We start from the raw sequence: 6,598 nt of genomic DNA, 5'->3' as shown, positions 1-6,598 counted from the left end.
GAAACCATCCCATAAACACTCCAGGAATTCCTCCTCCACAGTATTGTTACTAATTTGGTTGGCCCAATCTATATGTAGATTAAAGTCACCCATGATGACTGCTGTGCCCTTATTGCACGCTTCTTTAATTTCTCTTTTAATGCCATCCCCAACCTCCGCCTTACTGTTTGGAGGTCTATAAACCACACCCACTAATGTTTTTTCCCCTTAATATTTCTCAATTCTACCCATACAGATTCCACCTCATCAGAGCTAATATCCTTCATTACAATTGTGTTAATCCCTTCTTTAACCAGTAATGCTACCCCACCTCCCTTTCCTTTTTGCCTATCTTTCCTGAATATCGAATACCCCTGGATGTTGAGTTCCCAGTCCTGGCCTTCCTTGAGCCATGTTTCCGTAATCGCAACCAAATCGTATTTGTTTACTTCTATTTGCGCAGCCAATTCATCCACCTTATTACAAATGCTCCTCGCATTAAGACACAAAGCCTTCAGGCTTGTTTTTTTAATGCTCTTAGACCTATTAGAATTATTATTTACTGTGGCCATGTTTGATTTAAACCGTTGATTTCTCTGACTGCCACTTTTGTTTTTCTCCTTCCTATCTTTTGCTTTTATCCTTGTTTCCCTTTCCTCTGTCTCCCTGCTCAGGTTCCCAACCCCCTGCCATTTTAGTTTAAACTCTCCCCCAGAGCACTAGCAAACACTCCCCCTAGGACATCGGTTCCAGCCCTGCCCAGGTGCAAACCGTCTGGTTTGAACTGGTCCCAACTCCCCCAGAACCGGTTCCAATGTCGCAGGAACTTGAATCCCTCCCCCTGGCACCATTCCTCTAGCCACGTATTCATCTGAAGTATCCTTTTATTTCTACTCTGACTAGCACGTGGCACTGGTAGCAATCCTGAGATTACTACCTTTGAGGTCCTGTTTTTTAATTTATCTCCTAACTCCCTATATTCCGCTTTTAGGACCTCATCCCGCTTTTTACCTATATCGTTGGTGCCTATATGCACCACGACAACTGGCTGTTCACCCTCCCCTTCCAAGATGTTCTGCAGCTGCTCGGAGACATCCTTGACCCTTGCACCAGGGAGGCAACACACCATCCTGGAGTCTCGTTTGCGGCCGCAGAAACACCTATCTATTCCCCTTACAATTGAATCCCCTATTACTATAGCTCTACCACTCTTTTTCCTCCCATTCTGTGCAGCAGAGCCACCCCTGGTGCCAGGAAGTTGGCTGCTGCTGCCTTCCTCTGATAAGCCATCCCCCCCAACAGTACTCAAAGTGGTGTATCTGTTGGAGAGGGGGATGGCCACAGGGGACCCCTGCACTACCTGCCTGCACCTAGTACTCTGCCTGTTGGTCACCCGTTCCCTTTCTTCCTGTCCAACCTCTACCTGCGGTGTGTCCAACTCCGTAAATGTGCTATTCACGATGTCCTGAGCATCGTGAACGCTCCAGTATGTATCCAATCGCAGCTCCAGCGCCGCAATGCCATCTGTCAGTAGCTGCAGCTGGATGCACTTCCTGCACACGTAGTTGTCAGGGACACAGGAAGTGTCCCTGAGTTCCCACATCTCGCAGGAGGAGCAGATCATGGGGCCGGGCTGTCCTGCCATGACTTACCCTTTAATTAATTGAATTTAAATTAAATCAATCAATCCCACTAATTACACTACAGTTAACATAAGAACATAAGAACATAAGAAATAGGAGCAGGAGTAGGCCAATCGGCCCCTCGAGCCTGCTCCGCCATTCAATAAGATCATGGCTGATCTGATCCTAACCTCAAATCTTCTATCACTCTGCATCCACCCGAACCCATGTGATCTCCCGGGAGAGGCGAAAAACCAGATAAAGACCCAATGGCCAATTTGGGAGAAAAAAATCTGGGAAATTCCTCTCTGACCCATCTAGGCGATCGAAATTCTTCCAGGAGATCACTCTGTCCCTATATTTTCTACAGTACTTACCTTCTGTAAAGGCGATCTCCACCCCAGCCAGGAACAGGAATAAAACCATCTCCTGAAATCTAACAGAATTAGAACACAGTAGGAGCAGAACAAGGCTACATGGCCCCTGGGCCCACTCCACTACCCACAGGGCCATGACCATTCCGAACCCAGACTCATGTCCAATTTCCTGCCCGCTCCCTGTAACCCTTAATTCCCTTTACTTCTAGGAAACTATCTATTTCTGTTTTAAATTTATTTAATGATGTAGCTTCCACAGCTTTCTGGGGCAGCAAATTCCACAAACCTACCGCCCTCTGAGTGAAGAAGTTTCTCCTCATCTCAGTTTTGAATGAGCAGCCCCTTATTTTAAGATTATGCCCCCTAGTTCTAGTTTCACCCATCATTGGGAACATCCTCACCGCATCCACCCGATCCATCCCCTTCACAATCTTATATGTTTCAATAAGGTCGCCTCTCATTCTTCTGAACTCCAATGAGTAGAGTCCCAATCTACTCAACCTCTCCTCATATGACCACCCCCTCATCCCCGGGATTAACCGAGTGAACCTTCTTTGTACTGACTCGAGAGCAAGTATGTCTTTTCTTAAGTATGGACACCAAAACTGTATGCAGTATTCCAGGTGCGGCCTCACCAATACCTTGTACAACTGCAGCAATACCTCCCTGTTTTTATATTCCAACCCCCTAGCAATAAAAGCCAACATTCCATTGGCCTTCTTAATCACTTGCTGCACCTGCATACTAACTTTTTGAGTTTCGTGCACCAGGACCCCCAGATCCCTTTGTACTACAGTACTTTCCAGTTTCTTGCCATTAAGATAATAACTTGCTCTATGATTTTTCCTGCCAAAGTGCATAACCTCACACTTTCCAGTATTGTATTCCATCTACCAAATCTCTGCCCACTTACTTAGCCTGTCTATGTCCCTGGTTTACCAACAGTCCCTGCTACACTAGAAAGACCTTAGAAACTAGAAATTCAGTTAGGGGCGCCCAGGTCGCCTGGGCGCCGGAATTACCGCTGCGCGCGGAGCCACTTGCGCCAGCGGGAAATTCAGTTTCAGCGCCCCAAGTGGAAGCCGGCCGCTAAACAAAGGTTTCGGCGCCCCGCTTGGGGCGCTGAAACTGAATATCGGCGTGCAAAGTGCCGCAGCGCCACCCGCTGTGGCATGGCAGCCTGCGGTACTGCAGGCCTTCCTCCCACTCTTAAGGGGGAGGTGCCTGCAACAGCGCGATCCCCGCTCGCGAGTGCCGGCAAATGAGCCCGGCACCAAGGAGAAGTGCCGGGCTCTCTGGAAACAGCCGGCAATGCCGCGGGGGGGTGGTGGAGGAGGCCGGGGACGGAGGTGCGGGCAGGCGGCCGCCGAAAAAGCAGCCGGCCGCACCTCCACCTTAACTCGCCCCACTACCGGCACAGGTAGGCCCCTGTGTACCGGTCGCTGTTTGCGGCCGGCGCGGGGGAGGCGGCAGCAACCAAATATGGTCATGCGGGGCGATAGCGGGGCGCTGCGCACACCGATGACGTCATCGGTGGCGGCGCAGCGCTACTGGCTAACGCCGCCATTAGCGCCCCGCTAAATATCGCGGTAGGTTTGCACAGTGGCGCAAAAGCCCTCTTTGGGTGCAAACTGGTGGCGCAGGCCACTGAATTTCTAGCCCTATAAACCAGAGTTAAAGTTTTAAAAAAAGAGAGAAATACTCACCAAACAATCACTTACCTGCTTCCTGGTGACGTCACACTTTGATTACTTTTGACCTCTCTCCCCTGCTGTTGAATTAGTCGGGCCGCTCCTGACTGCCGCCGGTTTTACTGCCGCCGATGCTCAGTGTTCCCACGCAGGCCCGCTCTGGTCGGGCTGCTCCTGACTCACTGTGTACTCATCGTTGTCCTCCAGTGTCAGGGTGTGTGTCTGCGATGCTTGTGTTTGCTCTGCTGCAGCAGCCTGAGCTTTCTTCATGCAGACACGAGCTATGTGTCCTCTTCTCTTACAGAAATGACATACCGCTGACACAAATTTGCATGTAGTGGAACCATGGCAAGCCCCACAGCGGAAACATTTTCTTCCTGTCTCTTTCGTTGCCTCCATGTCTCTCGCAGCAGCAGCTGCGTGTGCGGTCTTGTGCACCTCCTCAGCGGCCTGAGATGGTGCTGCCTCTGTACGGAGCATACGTGTCTTCAGGTGACACCCGGGAATGGGGACAAACTTAATTGAAGCAAAACTCAAAACACAACATAGAGTATATGCATCTACCTCCGACAGTGCAGCGCTCCCTCAGCACTGGCACCGGGGAGTGTGGGCCTGGATTATGGGGCTCGAGTCCTAGAGTATATACATCTTCCTCCGACAGTGCAGCGCTCCCTCAGTACTGGCACCGGGGAGTGTGGGCCTGGATTATGGGGCTCGAGTCCTAGAGTATATACATCTACCTCCGACAGTGCAGCGCTCCCTCAGTACTGGCACCGGGGAGTGTGGGCCTGGATTATGGGGCTCGAGTCCTAGAGTATTTACATCTACCTCCGACAGTGCAGCGCTCCCTCAGTACTGGCACTGGGGAGTGTGGGCCTGGATTATGGGGCTCGAGTCCTAGAGTATATACATCTACCTCCGACAGTGCAGCGCTCCCTCAGTACTGGCACCGGGGAGTGTGGGCCTGGATTATGGGGCTCGAGTCCTAGAGTATATACATCTACCTCCGACAGTGCAGCGCTCCCTCAGCACTGGCACCGGGGAGTGTGGGCCTGGATTATGGGGCTCGAGTCCTAGAGTATATACATCTACCTCCGACAGTGCAGCGCTCCCTCAATACTGGCACCGGGGAGTGTGGGCCTGGATTATGGGGCTCGAGTCCTAGAGTATTTACATCTACCTCCGACAGTGCAGCGCTCCCTCAGTACTGGCACCGGGGAGTGTGGGCCTGGATTATGGGGCTCGAGTCCTAGAGTATATACATCTACCTCCGACAGTGCAGCGCTCCCTCAGTACTGGCACCGGGGAGTGTGGGCCTGGATTATGGGGCTCGAGTCCTAGAGTATATACATCTACCTCCGACAGTGCAGCGCTCCCTCAGTACTGGCACCGGGGAGTGTGGGCCTGGATTATGGGGCTCGAGTCCTAGAGTATATACATCTACCTCCGACAGTGCAGCGCTCCCTCAGTACTGGCACCGGGGAGTGTAGGCCTGGATTATGGGGCTCAAGTCCTAGAGTATATACATCTACCTCCGACAGTGCAGCGCTCCCTCAGTACTGGCACCGGGGAGTGTGGGCCTGGATTATAGGGCTCGAGTCCTAGAGTATATACCTCTACCTCCGACAGTGCAGCGCTCCCTCAGTACTGGCACCGGGGAGTGTAGGCCTGGATTATGGGGCTCAAGTCCTAGAGTATATACATCTACCTCCGACAGTGCAGCGCTCCCTCAGTACTGGCACCGGGGAGTTTGGGCCTGGATTATGGGGCTCGAGTCCTAGAGTATATACATCTACCTCCGACAGTGCAGCGCTCCCTCAGTACTGGCACTGGGGAGTGTGGGCCTGGATTATGGAGCTCGAGTCCTAGAGTATATACATCTACCTCCGACAGTGCAGCGCTCCCTCAGTACTGGCACCGGGGAGTGTGGGCCTGGATTATGGGGCTCAAGTCTCTGGAGTGGGGCTTGAACCCACAACCTTCTGACTCAGAGCGGGAGAGAGAGTTCACCAGACTGATTCCTGGGATGGGGGGATTGTCCTATGAGGAGAGATTGAGTAGACTAGGCCCATCAAGGGGTATGGGGAGAAGGCAGGGACAGGGTACTGAACTTGGATGATCAGCCATGATCGCATTGAATGGTGGAGCGGGCTCGAGGGGCCGAATGGCCTACTCCTGCTCCTATCTATATATATAAAAGGATTGATCTGTCTGTCTGTCTGTGAGGATTGATCTGTCAGTCTGTCTGTCTGTCTATCTGTCTGTCTGTCTGTCTGTACTTCGGTGTGTCTGTCCGGCTATACACTGAAAAGTTATAGAGCGTACCTACGCGTGCGTTACGTCCAAAGAAAGCTTACCATTCCAGGACGGTCGTAAGTGTATTTACTTTTCGGTCGGACAAAAATTGTTCGCGCGTTATACAAAAAAACCTTAAAAATTAAACTCATTATCTGCTAATTAGCATTGATTGACTGACGTCAAGGTCGACCAATCCTGTGCCATCATGATTGACCAATCCTACAGTTCAGTCACCTGATGGTTGGCCAATCGGTGCGTGTGTGGGTGGGACTAATCGTTTTCATCTCAGGGATCTGGCAGCCATTGCTTCAACTACTTCCAGCTCAAAATCTGCTAATCCAGCTTCGAAAAAGTTAGTATGTCTTTTAAAAATAACATAACATTTACCAAAAACGTTTTATAAGTACTTTCACTTTCATCTTTCAAGGTATTAAAAGGTAGAAATGTTGCCCGGCAGCAGATTCACAGAGGGACACAGAGACAGGCCCGAAAGCCTGGGACTCGATTTAAACCGCCCGGCCCAAAACAGCCCTGGCAACGCGGGGCCCCCCCAGCTAGTCTTCTATATTTCCCTAGAATTTAGAAGAATGAGAGGTGATCTCATTGAAATGTATAAGATTCTGAGGGGGAT

This window comes from Somniosus microcephalus, unplaced genomic scaffold (genome assembly GCF_052327205.1).
Source record: "Somniosus microcephalus isolate GS21.2 unplaced genomic scaffold, FLI_Smic_1.0 unresolved_chr9, whole genome shotgun sequence".
In the NCBI taxonomy this organism is placed as follows: Eukaryota; Metazoa; Chordata; class Chondrichthyes; order Squaliformes; family Somniosidae; genus Somniosus; species Somniosus microcephalus.
This window is presented reverse-complemented; position numbering follows the sequence as displayed.